This window comes from Cebidichthys violaceus, unplaced genomic scaffold (genome assembly GCF_023349555.1).
Source record: "Cebidichthys violaceus isolate CVI_PGR_0920_01 unplaced genomic scaffold, fCebVio1.0.p SCAF_9, whole genome shotgun sequence".
NCBI lineage: Eukaryota > Metazoa > Chordata > Actinopteri > Perciformes > Stichaeidae > Cebidichthys > Cebidichthys violaceus.
In genome coordinates, this window is record NW_027176975.1 from 5,269,036 (window position 1) to 5,285,138 (window position 16,103).

The window sequence follows — 16,103 nt, forward strand, 5'->3', positions numbered from 1 at the left end:
AGAGTCTGGGCTCCAGAAGAGCTGATTAAAGCTTGTTCAGTTAACTCTGAGGAACTATAAAAAAATAAAAAAAATCACTTTCAAACTCCATTCTGCAGCTACACTGCAATCCTAAAATTATTCACATATAATCTCTAATATTATACGTACAAATTGTGTTCCATCAGTGACAGCTGACAGACTGTTTGCACAGAGTCAGAGTGTTGTACATTCATATAAAAACCGACTTCCACTCACAAAAAGAACAACATACAGAGGTTTTACAGCGTTCTGAGCTGAGGCAGACTTGATGCTGTGTAATATTTGAATTTGAAGGCAAAAACCGCTGTTCAAATAAAGGACCGGCAGCGCATACAAGTCCTAACTTTAGACTTTCCTGAGGAACATAATACATTTTAACCAGGATTTAGATTCTGACATAGTTAACCTCGGCTAATTAATGCACTTTGAAAGGCGCTTTGACACGGACTGAATGAATGAGGAAACAAACCGGCATCTGCTTCTTTAAGAGGGCAGACAGCAGACAAAGAGAAACTCAAGATTGACAGAAAGCTGCCAGTGAGGTTCACAGTCCACTGCAACTGACCCAGAGTTTGAGCTGCCTCTCTTTCCGGAGCTGAAAGCCCAATGAATCACTCATCTCAGGGTTAACTAATATAGCCCTGCAATTCAACAACAGAGAACAAGAGAAAAGCTGATTCGCTATAATTTGCTAAGTATATTGGGACACACTGGTTAGCTTGGCAGGCAACAAAAGCTATTCAAAATGACCTTTTTGCACACGCTCAAACAACCTGTGAACAATTTCCAACAGCGATCCATCATTTATAAAGTGCTGTCTTGTACAATAGCGGCTCCTCTGCCCGTTCCATTCTCTTTGTGAAGATGGATACTCTTTCGACTGACTCACAGTCTTCCTCTGAGTACATTACCCCATACAAATTCACACAAACACTAAAAAAGACAAATCCAGATGATGGACCACCCATAAAAGTGCCTAACTAAGTTCACTCTGCTTTTGAAATGCCAAGGGTCACAGTGAATTTAATGCTGGCAGCATAAAGTTGCGAAGAAGATGAAATTTATTACTGACTATGTTATAATGACAAAAAAAACAAAAAACTAAATTGGATCTGAAATGGGCAAATAATTCACCAGTGGTGAGAAAATGCATCATTTCTGCCATCTGAAGTATATTCATTCAGCATGAAATATATGTTGTTTACCAACTGTTTTTTCTCTTGGTAATGGTCATCTGGTGGGAGAGTCATGATGGGCAAACATGGAAAGTGAGAACACAAGCCAACGTGAGACTCTGTTATAAGCCTGGGTGTTATTTGTAGTCTTTGGGGGGGAAAACAATGCATTTTTAGCTGGTCTAATGAATACCCTTTCCTGCATGGTAATCACAATACTGTTGATTCATGAGGAAATTGCCTTTATTTTGGTAATATCCAACTGCTTCACGTTGCAGATATACATAGAGTATGCACACTCAATAATGCATCGTGCTTTCATGAAGAATTGTGTGGCAGAATGTGGAAGTAGTAACAGCTGACGTTGTAGAGGCCTCACTCTCTTAAAAAAAAGAGAAGCAAGTGTCTCACCTTGTTGGCAGTTTAAATCATGCTCACTTTAAGCTCCATTCAGTTAGTCAAACACCCTTTCTCTCCACATTTTACTGCACAGTCTTTCCTCCCCCTTGAAGGTACTTTCAAGTTTTCTGCTTCCGTGCTCTCCCCAGCCTTTTCTCTCTCGTATTCTGTACACAGAAATCCACAAAGGTTATTAATAAAATAGCAGGCTATTGAGGACGAATCTAGAATATGCTTTTTTTTACTAAAGCACTTGATGCAAAAGTCATGCTGGATAAATGCATTGAAGATATAGTCAGCCAGTCAAATTAAGAATCCTTCCCAGCCTGTCCCTCCCTCTCTCTCTCTCTCCCTCATTAAGATAAGATAACCCTGTTTTCTTTTGGTCCGGCCCACTCTGTGATAAATTGGACTGTGGGTTGACAGGTAAGAGCTGGTTCTGCTGCAACATGGAATCCAATTCTGTGCTATGGCAATACAGGTAAACAGATAAAACACGCTGCTATATAAGTACATTTACATGCAGTCTATTGCTTGTTTTTAGTCAGGTGCCAGGTTTCGTCGTGGACAGTTCAGCATCAAAGGGTTGTGTCTGGTTGTATTCTCTAACTGTCTCAAGGATTTCGGTAACTTTCGGGGGGTTATAAGCTGCTGGAAAGCTTGAAACTTGGTCAAGGGCTTCACAGCATGGGTTTGTTGTAGTAATTTGCTGTGGTACTCTCCTTGTTTTGTGTTTTATTATCCCTCACTCTCATCTGTGTGGTCTTCTTTTCTTCTCCTGTGGTCCAGACTGTTGTTACATGTGGTTATATTTTCACGCTGTGAACAATATACCTTTTATGAGTCGCATGCTTTTGTTGCACAATCAAAACCAAATACATGCAATATATACATCAAGGGACGAGCTGTCCAACAGCCAGCAAGCTTATTACACAATTGGTCACTTTAGCAGCTTTCAGCCATGAGAACCAGCTAAGCACCATCGCATTAACGGTCCCTTCTACTTTTCTTAGGCAGGAACCAAATGACAAATCCAGTGTCTTATCCTGGAATTCACTCTGCGTTATCATGGGGTATTAGTCGAAGATCCTCTATAAGTACACCCTCGCTCCACATTGGCTGCTGCCTCGTAGTGTAATAGAAAGAAGAAACAAAAATATGCTCATCCCCTCAACTTACCGCCAACAAGTGCAAAAACAATATGCCAACCGTCCAACCAGCACCCAATAAAGATTAGATTAGTTACAGAAGCCAAGGCACAACCAGACAGCAGACTGCAAATGAAAGCCTCTCACACAGCTAGCTTCCGTCTGCAAATCAGCCAGCAAACCAGCCAGCCAATAAACCACAGACAAGCCAAGCAATCAGCGAGCCAGGCAGCTCCCCATCCTGTAAAGATTGGATTAGTCACAGAAGGCATGGCTTGAGCAAAGCCGGTGTAACAGCTGCCCTCCAAGGTGGTAATGTCAGAAATCTCCTTCAGTTCCAGAAAACCTGACACCTTATACCAAACTTATACCGTTTATCTTCATTACGTATTCTTTCTCTTTTTAACTGCTAGAAGAAAGGAGGAGAAAAGCAACACAAGAAAGAGACGGAACAATGAACTTGATTAATTAGATTGTCCCCGAAATGTGTATGCGGGTAGAAGCACTGTAAAGATAATGTGTGCTTATGTGTGTGTATCACATCCAGAATAGATTCAATCATCCCTGAAAAGAATGATGAACCTTCAGGGATTCTATCTTCATCTAACCATGTCCCTGACCCGCAGAATTACTTAACAGGTAAAGTAAAAACAGAAAAACAGGATAACAATTGCAAGTGCATTTTTAGTAGATCGGTTCTAAAATCGGGATGCAACACACAAATAAGCAAAAATGACATAGATATTCTCTCCAATCTCAAATATGAAGCAGTTGTAAACAAATCAGAGACTGACATGGACCAACAGCTTGCTGTAGTAATGCTTAGTGGGGCAAAAAACACAAAAGCAGAAGGCTAAACGAGTCTGGATGAGGAGATGGTTGGGTCGGGTATAAATCAGTCCAAGACTCCCAGCCTCTTCTCATTCCTAGGGCGCCAAATATCGTATGAGACACAGCGGGCTTTCAATGTAAACTCATCCACCATCCATCATTATTAAGATGCTCAGACAACAATGCTCCAGCTGTTTGATGTGGTAGAATAACGAACAAAAGAAAAAAGACTTATGGAGGTTTGGGAGGGGAGGTGGATTGGTCAAACAATCACAGGACTTTCTACCTTCGTGTCTCAACATGTTTATTATACTTATCGTTGTTTATGTTTTCATGCTTATTTAAAGCCCAACCATGATGTTTTTCCTAAACCTTTTTACATCGTACAAGTTTTAACATGCAACGTCTTACAGTGATGCTAAGAGATTTACATTTCCTTTAAGCAGAATCAACATGAGTTTGTGTGAAATAAATCTGCAGACATATTTCATGTAATTCAAATGACATATTGTATTGTAACACCAAGCACAATCTAATTTAAAAGACAAGGGAAATGTCATGAGTCATCTCAAATTCATTTTCAGTTAACTATCACTGAAAACATTGCAGATCTCCTGCAGCCTTCATTGTAGAGAAGTATTACAATCTATAATGGATTTCATGCATAATTATTACTTCTTATGAAAGAGGAAATGGAATTGGTGAGATAAACCGTTTTAGAAACCAAATACCCATAATTAGCCACTTTGAAGGTTTAGTAGAGACATTTCTTTTATGTTTTCAGACGGTGGCTTCAGTGTGCCACCTCAGATTGTGGACTGTGACCCAACAAAATTGCAGATAAAAGGACTTTCCTTCTTAAGGTGTCTGGGCTCATCCTTAGGGAGCGGATGAGGCCCTGAGACATCTGGAAGAAGCTCAGAATAAAAGCACGGCTCCTTCACTTTGAAAGGAGCCTTTTGAGGTGGTTTCAGGAATCTGATTAGGATGCCTCCTAGACTTCCCTGTGGAGGTATTCCAGACACGTCTAACTGGGAGGAGGTCTTGGAGGAGACCCAGAATATACAGGAGGGATTACATACCCCACCTGCCCTGGAACCCCATAGGATCCTACAGGAGGAGCATTATAACTGAATAGCCAGAAAGACAGATAGACACTGAATATATTTCTCAGGAGTCGTGGGGACAAAATCAAGGCTACTATGAAGCTTTTGGTACTTTAGACATACAGAAACACATTACTATCAACTAAGTATCCATCTGTCTCCTTCAGTACATGCCCAGCATGCTATTCTGGCTAACAGCACACTTGCTGCATCAAATATTCATGTGTAGTAGCAGTAAGTTTCAATGCGCATTGATTTGGTATGTGCCAAATCAATGACTCCAAATGAATCTAACATTTTAACACAAAAGAGCAGGAATCAATAGATATTTTTCTGTCTCAATTTGCCTTTTACACACATCTTTCTAGAATCCCTTCTTTTTCATTGTCGACCTGCAGTAACCGGTCAATATACTTTAAGTAGTTTTCCCAATCAATCGCTCACTCTCTTGTATTTTCTGCCTCTTCTTGTTTTGATCAGAGTTTCATTCAGCAGGTTTTTTTTCTTTTTTCGTGACTGGCATTTACGTGATCAAAGGACACAATCAATCAGCCAGCATAGACGTGATGGCTTTTGTCATAATACTCTGATAATGTTTCGAGGCATCACAGATGGGCAATTTTGCCGTCAGCCAGGAGTAGAATTACAAAGTCTCACAACATCGAAGTGGATAACAACAAATAGGGCTATGCAGCACAAACCCAGAACATCTGTTCCCTGCCTTACTACTATCTTGTGGTGTTGTATTGATGATTACAACGCCACCTGAGCTGAAATGATAATAAATAGATAAATAAATCTGGTCAAAAGCTTTTTTTTTTGTTTTTAACAAGCAGTCTTTCTGACAGTTGCCAGATGATGCCACTTTACAGGCTGTCGTCTCTCACAGATTATTGCCATAGGTTTATGAAAAGGCACGAACACAGAAATACATAGAAACATTCTCTCTTTTTTCATCTCTTATGTTCGACAAAAGGTTGGCGATATCTTTGACCCCAGAACAGTTATCAGTAAAAGAAACTCCCACACTTTAATTTACAGCTTATTAACTCTGATATGCTCTGTTTTGGTTGATTGGCAGATGCAAATGTCAACAGATATGAATTAACAGCAGGGCAGAAAACAAAAGATTGCATAAGTAAAAGTTTCTATTTTAACCTCTGGATTCACATCTGAGCATTTACAGGATTTGTTCGTCCCTTTGTGTGTGGGTTGTACACATTCCTTATTCCATGCCCTGGTCAGTTTAACCCTATTTTATATGCAAAGACAAGTTAAGAGATTCAGCCAGCAGAGATGAATCTGAACTGATACCTGGTGTTAACAGTTATTGTGGATTGCTGATGTTGCACTCACATGGGGTCAGAAGTACTCTCTTTTACAGTTTAGACTCATGTTTGATTGGCAGCCCTCTCTTTTTTTTTTTTTTTGTATTCACAACAAGGCTCACAGTAAACAATCCTTGACCTGAGGTCTCGCTCACTTCTCTCCAACACTCCATCAATGAGGTCTTGACAAAGTAACTGCGAGAATGGACAGGGTGATGAAAAAAATAACAGGACAGGGATTGAGAGCCAGAGAGAGGATGCGCGAGAAGACGTAACACAGACGGAGAGAATAATGTTGCAAAGAGAGAGGTGATGGGAGACAGGGAGGGAAAAAAAAGGACTGTCTGAAAGAGAGCTTGACAAACAGACAGAGAGAGAGATGCAGATTCAAGCTTTGAATGTTCAGAAGATGATCCCATGGCTAGGATTTTAAGGACAAACTCTACAGTCCTACAATAGTCTAACTATGACTAACACATTGAAAGCACTTAGTAAAGACCATCATTTACATAGACATGAGCAATAGTGTGTGTCCCTCTTTGTATGTGTGCATGAATGGCCATTTGATTGTGTAGCTCTGCAGCAGTCCTGCACTTCATCTAAAAACAACATTTTCTCCCGATTCTCTTTGAGTCACTGGCTGGAATCAAACCGCTGAGGCCTCTCAGCCCCTTAAGGATCCTGTGAATGCATGCATCATTATGCACTCTTGACTATTTGAACACCTTGGCAGCCATGTTTGAAGCAAGCACTGAATACAAAAGGCACGAGATAGAGCCGGCATCGGTGAGAAAGCAAAGCTCCGTAGGGCAGATGAGGGCAGCGTGAGTGACGGCGACGGGCCGGTTCAGCAGCTTAGCGCGACGATTCCAGCGCTCACTCATCTCACCCGCTCTCTTTCTGCAGCCCTATTCTCTCAGTCAGTCTCAGGCGCTCTTTCTGTTCCTCCCGTCTCTTTTCTCCCAGAACCGCCCGACTATTATGCTTGTTTATCTTTTCCTAATTCCACTCGTCACTCACTCTCTCTCTCTCTCTCACCAGACAGATCATTAGGATTAGGGCTCTGACACCGTCTATCCCATCAGATGCCGATCGGCCACAGTGGCAGAGTGTGGGAACCAGAAAATGAGCTCCTGACAGATAATAGCCCGCTCTGTAACCTTACATCAGACAAGAGAGAGATTGAGGAGGTGAAAGAAGGCCAGTGAAAAAGAGAGAGGATTGCCCGACGTCTCTTTTGACACCCATCGTTAGACTTGTACAGATTGTTGTTCTATTGAGGAAAGATTTGTTGTTTTTTTCACGGCAGTGCTCTCAGTTATTCAAGGTTTCTCCTCTTAGTTTAAGCAGAGATGAGGATGGAACGGCAGCGACTCCTACTCAGCATGAGGAAACCTCCAAGGTCAACGTTTTCCTTGACTCTTCTTTAAATGTATGCGGTTTTAAGTAAACCATTCATTTTCATGCTATTTTTTTTGTTGTGGCGGCTGTAGTTTTGTTTAAAATGCATTCGAGTCATCCTTGTTACACAGCACACTCAATCAGAATAGTCATGTGCAAAAGTGGCCAGTTTTTCACAGACCACTAAATGTTAGTAATTATGTTAGCCACACAAGATGTGATGGACTGTAGGATCCAATGCAGTTGCAATCCCCTGCAGTTTGATTTGCCTACTTGATGCCAGAGAAGATTTCCAGGGACCAATGTGTTGCATTTTAAAGTTACAGCTTGTGAAATAATGCAATGTAAAGATGCAGTACTATTGGACAGGTACACAGCATGTCCATATTAGGGCCTTCAATTGTTAATAAAGCACAAACCAATACAGCTCTATGCTAGTGTCCATGAAGCATAGTTTTTACTTCTGGAATACAGAAAAGGAAACATAGTTGTTATTAAAACAACAACATACAACTGTTCAGTCCCACAATAGCTAGCTGTGTAGCTGTGTTACATAGCAGTGTAGTAGATACAGTTTTGTGACTTTTACATCACAAACGAGGATGTAGCAAGACTCAATATGATGTCAAATACAGTACAATCACTGTGGGATCAAAGGTGTCGCCATGAAGCTTATATCATTTCTGAAAAGTAAATTCCCTGAAAAGACATGTGAAGGTGAGCCGTTTGTTCATCATCTTTTGGATTCAAATTAATCTGGTCTTCAATTAACAAATAAAGGCTGAAATGGCTCTTATTGGCCTGAATGGAGGCGAGGTGCAGGTAATGAGCGGATGAGCTTTAGTGATGTTCAATACAGCTTTTTGAAGCCTTTATGCGCAGTAATCATGGATAAAATGGGCCTGCTAATGGTATACAGGAAAGCAGAGCGTAATGAGCAGGTCACATTGCGCCTCCCAGCTGGTTGGTGGCTAATGTGGCGTTCCTCATGACAACAGCGCCCGCCACTGGCTCAGTATAGCTCTAAAGAGGAAGGTCATCTGTGAGATGAGCCGCGAACAGATGAAGTGTGTGGGCAAACATTTCTAAGTGGCAAATATGGTGCCCGGAATATGCTGTCAGTCATGTGTGGATGTCTTCGGCCTCATGTTCTCCATACCCATGTCTACTATACTCTCTCATATGACACATAGAACAGGATGCATGTTATAGTTACATAGAAAAAGATGACAGAGAAATATTCATTTTGAGGGACCAGGCCCGTGTCCCATTTTTTCCTCAACGATGCTAAATTAAATTAAACACATTATACTGAAAAAGTCCTCAGTTTGGCTAACATAGATATTATGCAAAATCTATGTTTAATGTTGGTAAAAACATTTTTTTTCTTCACTTTTGAAGAGGAGCATGATGACAGAAAACATTTGAGAACCACTGCCATGAGGCATCAGTGACCTAAAAGCAAGTAAAACAAATAGGACACCAGGCTCATCTTAAAGCCAGAATTCAATATTTAATTTGGCATGTTCTTTCATTGCCCCAGTTCAAGATGGCTGTGCGTAAAGATCAATATTATGATTATTTTTTTCTTATAACTAAAAGTATGAAATGTCAGCTATTAAAGTTTTATTTTTTTTTTCTGTTGCTCTTACAACTACACCTAAAAGTGATGTTAAAGTGCACACACACACACACACACATCCTGTGCACTTCGACATCATGGCAGCAAGGTGCCAAGTTAAACCACACAAAGTCACAAAGCACCCGATTTCCACCTGCTGTTGTTGCTCCTCAATCTCTCTACACATGTGAAACAATGCACTCTTTCTCCTCAAGGGTTACTTCTCATTCATTTGTTTAAATTCCTCAAACCAGTTCTGGATGAAGCCCCACTTGTCTGAAAGCCTCATCAAGGCAGTTAAATGCGACCAACAGCATTAAATTAGATAATCCCCCCTCCCTTACCAGTGAACATTATTCTATGAATGCAGATGAATGCAGTGTGTATGAAAGTAGTGAATGATTATACAATCTGTAAAATGCAAGGTGTCTATTTGATTCAGAGCAGATGTTTGTGATGATGAAAATGTCCCTTTAAGTCTGTCTGGTCACACATTTATATTTGTAGGGAATTAAACTGAGAAAGGAATGACAAACCCATTGCATTAATTGGAGATTTTAAGGCCACATGCAGGAGCGATGTGGTACGTAAGACTGTGGAGGAGTCTAGGTAACTGTCCCATCTCATATGGCCAATGACATTTTTACCACAATCTTCTGAATAGCAATGATTGTTTTGAGGATTTCATCAAAAGAAAGTCAGTCAGTGATCACCTCCGTTAATGTTGCCAGCCCAAGTTTCTCTTCCTCTCACTCACTACGATCCATCCTTACACCCACATGCCCTGCATCTCTTGCTCATCTCACCTTCTGAAAGAACATTTCAAACATTACATTTGTGTCTGTGTTGAATATATATTAAAAGTAAAGTACCTGCGTGTGTGTGTGTGTGTGTTAAATTATGGATGTTCAGGTTATAGTAAGGTTTCAGTGCGTTTTTAAAAGAGGTCTCGCAGTAAAGGCCAGGAGAGTGGCTTTGCTTTGCTGATTCATTTGGCTGGCTGTCCCATACACGACAGAGATGCACATTTAAAATGCTCGTGTCCACACACACACACACACACACACACACACACACACACACACACACACACACACACACACACACACACACACACACACACACACACACACACACACACACAAAAGTACTCCCCTCCCAAACTGCTGATGCTCTTAAAGTAGCTGGCTCTGGGGTACAAACACTGACAGTAGCTTTGCTCAAGACGAACAAGCAGGATGTCAAACTGCTTGTGGTGTGTGTGTGTGTGTGTGTGTGTGTGTGTGTGTGTGTGTGTGTGTGTGTGTGTGTGTGTGTGTGTGTGTGTGTCTCGCTCACTGATGTCAACCTTCATCAAGTCAAAGTATTTATCTATTCCTTAGAGCAGAATCTAAACTAAACAAACTTATATTTGGCCTGTTGTTTTACTTGAAAATATCACAGAATGTGATTTTTAATTCTCTTGGTAGACACCCCAGAGACATTTTTTTCCCTTTTCAGTTTGTCCTGTAGCAATCATTTTGAACATACTATTTAATAATCAAGATGTTATGATTTAACGAATCATGAAATGGCGCCTTTCACGTGTTCTAAGACAACTGCAGCGCACCAAGTTCTATCTGGACTTGGCTAACATACATTTTTAACACATTCAGAGCTTACTGATATCCTAGAGCATACAATATGTGATCATCCATGAACAGAGTTTAATCTCATCCACCAAGAAGAAGTTTATTTCAATAAAGCATAATCAAATCCATCTTGCTCAGGCCTCTTGCTAGTGCCCACCACTTCTAGTGAAACAAAAATTGCGTAAGGCAAACCAATCTCAAATGATGAAGTGTAATTGAAACAAAGGGCTTGAGGGATTTTATGTAATATATATCGAGTAGACAATTAGATTAAAGTACAATCTAACTATAAGGCAAGGACTCTCTGCAAAACATGTGAAATACATCATACCGCCAGCTGCAGCGTACGCCCAAAACTAAGTCCTTGTTAGAGCTGTAATGGTATTCCTAAGTACTCATATCTTGATATCGGCAAGTACCCGAATGTATGTACTTGGACTGAAAAAAAAATTGTATCGGTGCATCCCTATGGTCTGCAGCAGGCCTTCAAAAAAAAGAAGAAAAAAGGCCATGACACGCACAGAAAAGCCCCGTTATCAAACACCACAATTACAGCATATACTCACACTGAAATGGTCCCTGGAGTGACAGGATTCTCTAGAGCCTTTCCCAGCTCATCTGTTGAAAAAGTGCCACTCTCACCTACGTCTGACTTATTTGACAAGAAGCACACACCTCACTCCGCCCTCTAGCCAGCGCCACTGCAGCATCCACTCTCCTAGCCTGCAAGTTCACAGAAACACACATTACTCTGTGTGTGTCGCTGGCTCAGGCAGAACGGCTCTACATGACAGCAGACACATTCGGTCTGTCCTTTCTCCTTGCAAACTCTTTTGAAGATCGCCACAGTTATGCAGACTGTGTATGGAAACTGACATTGAGAGGGGACGAGAGAGAGGTGCGTGTGTGTGTGTGTGTGTGTGATGCAATTCATTGGGGAATAAAGATGTATATCAGTGCATAGGAAAAGTAAGTGTGCTGTTCACTGCCTGAGGGCATTTTCTCTCTCTCTCTCCCTCTCTAGATCACACACACACACACACACACACACACACACACACACACACAGGCTCCTAAAGTGCTGATGCTCCCGCGTGGCCCTCTTCGTACACTGTCACTATCTCTACCAGTACATTTCTTTGTGCATCAAGCAGTGTGGCTTTGACATCTTTGGCCCCGTTAAAGGTAATTTTGGCGGCTGATAGTTAGAGAAACCTGTCTAAAATATTTCTTAGTGTTATTGGAACTGCTTGTATTTTCTGTCAGAGCATCGCCCTCCACCTTCCCCTTCACTTCGCTTTGCTTTTCTTCCCAGGAGAACAGGGGGAAGAGTAAATTTGTTGAGTCCAATTTTTTCTTGATATTCTCAATTTGGTTGTTCATAAAGGCCCTTAGAGATATAGAAATTGCTGTAGTGCTCTAAAAAAACGGGTTGGACAATGCCCAAACTGTCCGTTACACTCCTTTTGGCTGTCTGTCTCACTCTCTGCGGCTCTGCCTCGCTGTGCACTTCAAAAGTCAGGAGAATGCAGTGGGAGGAACGGAAGGAGGGAGAGAGAAAGAGCCGGGGGAACAGGAGTGAGAATGCACATCACACTGCATGCTAATGTTGACTTCTCTGTTGTTGTGGTGCTGGGGTTGACGCAGACATATTCCCAAATATTATCATCTATAAAAACAAGATTGTACAGATGTAAAAGATGCATCTTTTAAAAATCCTTCTTAATCATCATTGTAAAGCATGCACGTTGAATGGTAGACCGTGAATAACAAAACCTGTGAAATGATTTCACTAATAAACCATTTATGCTAGGAATAGATACGATATATGTACGATTGTGCCTTTAACCTTTTAATGTCTCTTCTCACAAGGAACATAGCCTTCTGTATGTTAACCTATTTGGGTTGTGCCACATTGTTGATATAGAAGGAGCATGGGCATACACACAGCGCATCAATGAAGTGAATCAAGAGTAATGACTGTAAACTACATATGTAGTCCAACAGAGAATGAAACATCTTCTACTTAAATTAACGTGTTGCTTGGGCACAGTGTGCAGGCCTTACTCTTTTGATTGATGCACTGTCTACTTTACTCCCACGGCATAGTGTTTGTATTATCAATTAAAAGTTATTTGTTTTTCAAATAATATCCTTAATTAATATTTCCCCTTTGACACGATAATCCATGAAACCTAGCAGTTCATAAGTTAGAATGCACTGATGGTGAAATTTAAGAAACATCATGCATCATGCATTTTATGCACCATAAAATGCATGATGCATGATAACTATTTACTTAAAAAGTTAAATGTCAACATAAAAAGAAAAATAGACCTACTGTAGAAATATGATCGCAGGCAACATGCACAGAATAAATGTACAAACTCATTCTCATTCCTCAAATACACAAACACATGAACATGAGGTTTGTTTGACAGATGCTATTTGCATGCATTAGCAATCATCATGCTAATTAGTAGTCTGTGTGCATGTGTCTGCCCGCATCTGGGTTAAATGGTGGATTAGCGGGGAATTAAATCTGTTCCTCTCCAACATGCAGGAAACAGCATAAATAGTATCAGCCTGCTAGTGTTAAAAAAGTTGAAATAATTAGACATCTTATTAAACAATAAGTTAATCTTACCAAAGTGTCTATGAAGCTACTGTACTAAAGACTGGGATGCAAAGCTCGGCATTGCTTCTCTGAGAGTGTAACCACTATTTCAAACTGCGTCTTCAGCGGATGTGGTTCGATTCACAGGGTCAAGAAGAGTTTGACCAGGCAGACCCACACACTCAAGGGCATGAACACACACCTGCTCTGAGTGTCCTCATCAAGTAGCAAAGTATCCAGAAAGAATGTGCACTTTGCCTAACTATTGAATGAAGTGTTAACTGTGAGATGAAGACGGGCTCAGACAGGTTGACAGAGGCAGCAGTGGTACAGAAGCTTGCAACACCGTGCTCTTAATCTCTTAATCTCATCTGAATGGACAGAAGCGAGAGGAATGACAAACAGAGAGGAAAGAGAAAACAAAAGGAAGAAGGAAAAAAGGAAGGAAAATAAAGAATAAATGATGAGAATATGTTTTAAACCCCAAACTGGAAAAAAAGAGTATATCTCACACGCGCACGCACGCACACACACACACACACACACACACACACACACACACACACACACACACACACACACACACACACACACAGTATTGCAACTGGGACTTCAAAGCGATGAGAATGGCCAGATCTTAGCTCAGATGATGGCACTGTCGATATGCTGGCATGTCAGGAATGTGTGTGTGTGTGTGTGTGTGTGTGTGTGTGTGTGTGTGTGTGTGTGCGTGTGTCTGTGTCTGTGAGCTATGCGTGTCATAGAATGTGTGTGTTGCTGCCACAGCAAAAAGCGGTCAAGCTGTTGGATTTACTAGATAAGCATTCTGGATGACTGCTCATGGCTCAAGTCTTTACTCGCACACACAAAAGCACGTATTCACTCACACACACACACACACACACACACACACACACACACACACACACACACACACACACACGTATATACACACAGGCTCCAGAGATGATGACAGATCTGGCTATAACACGTGTGATATGAAACCTGGTGTTTCAGCACAACAGAGGTTTTACTGTGTGTAGCCACTCAGACCCAGATATGAACTTATTGGATGTGTGCGTGCCTGTGTGTGTCTTTGTGTGTGTATCACTGGCATTTTTGTGTGTCTGTTTGTGTCCACAGAGAGATGGATATGAAAAGTTAGATGTGTGAGTGTATGCAGAGAAAAAAAGAGGCTTAATTGCAAAAATCTGACTTTCACACGTTTGCTCTCTAGTGGTCACAAACAGAAGGTCTGCAAAGATACTACCAAGGCCAGCAGTGATCGAAACACAGCATGTGTTGCGGGACTTATTGTTTTCATAAAACCATGTATCAGACTGTCCCTATCATGTTACTCGAGATAGGACGGCAACATGTATCACCATGTACAGTAACTGCCGCAGTCTCAGTCCAACACAATTAGAGTTCTTTTTAAATGTCCTAATGAAAGCATGACCTCATGAGAACATGTGCTAATTAGGACATGTCTGTTGTTTCAAGATCTACAATTGTCTGACAAACGGTTTCATGGCCAGATGTGGCCTATTCTGTCACTATTTCATGACAAATGATGCCAACAATAGGATTCAAAATGTTTGATTTGCAGTTGGTAGTTGGTCCTTGGAACTCTCAGCATGCGGACCAAAAAGGTGGCAAAGCCAGTGAAGGAGGCCATTATTAGGCTAAATAAATTGGTGTACCGTGGTGAAGAAAAAGCCCTTCATAACATCTACTGAAGTCAAGAACACTCTGGAGGAGGTAGGTGTTCCATTGTTAAAGTCGGCAATCAAGAGACGCATTCATGAATCTAAATGCAGAGGGTTTACAACAAGGTGCAAACCACTGGTACCACTGAAGAACAGGAAGGCCTCATTATAACAGAAAACATCCAAACAAGTTTGACCAGATTCAGAAAAAAGATTCTTTGGACAGATGAAACCAAGATGAACTTGTACCAGAATGATGGGAAGAGGCGGCAGGCAGAGCTTTGGCATGTATGGCTGCCAAAAGGAACAGGGTCACTGGTGTTCATTGATGATGTCACAGCTGATAGAAGCAGCAGGATGAGTTCTGAGGTGTTTAGGGCTGAACTAGATTAAGCCAAATGCTACAAAACGGATTGGATGGCGCCTCGCAGTGCAGATGGATAATGACCTAAAACATGCTGTAAAAACAACCCAAGAGCTTCTTATGGCAAAGGAATGGAATATTCTTCAATGGCCAAGTCAGTCAGTCACCTGATCTCAACCCAAGTGAGCAGCTTTTCACTTACTTAAGATAAAACTGAAGGCAGAAAGAGCCACAAACAGGCAGCAGCTGAAGGAGGCTGCAGTAAAAGGTCTGTCAACGCATCTCAAGGGAGGAAACTCAGCGCTTATGGTGCCAGACTTCAGGCAATCATTGACTGCAAAGGATTTCCCTCCAAGTATTAAAAAATAATGATTACATTCACAATTATGTTAGTTTGTCCAATTACTTTTGAGCCTCTGAAAATGGGGATGACTGTGTAGAAACGGCTGTAATTCCTAAACGGTCTTTGTGATTTTTTTGTTTGTTTTCGACATTGAATTAAAGCTGAAAGTCTACACTTCAACCACATATTGACTGAATAGTTTCAAATCCATTGGGGTTGTGTACATAAGTCACAGTCCAAATACTTATGGACCTGACTGTATGCTGACAATGTATTGACAAGTCTCTCAATGTGTTGATCCTTACTAGGCGTTTCATCTGGGTTATTTAGTCCAGGGCCCAGTTCTGAGTCTGCATTTTTCCTTTTCAGATATTTCGTAGTGCCATCTTAAATTAACTTAAGGTCATTA

At 41.1% G+C, this 16,103-nt stretch overlaps 1 protein-coding gene across 4 annotated transcripts in view; it reads right to left on the bottom strand.

Moving 5' to 3' along the window:
* Window positions 1-16,103, bottom strand: part of grid2 (glutamate receptor, ionotropic, delta 2) — a 434,148-nt gene that overhangs the window by 277,464 nt on the left and 140,581 nt on the right. Inside the window, exon 1 of one of the 4 annotated variants that reach the window (XM_068703407.1) lies at window positions 11,228-11,370. The exons of the other annotated variants lie outside the window; for them this stretch is intronic. The gene's annotated coding sequence lies outside the window, so the exon portion shown is untranslated. Of the gene's footprint in view, window positions 1-11,227; window positions 11,371-16,103 lie in introns of those variants that run through there. 4 annotated transcript variants of the gene reach the window in all.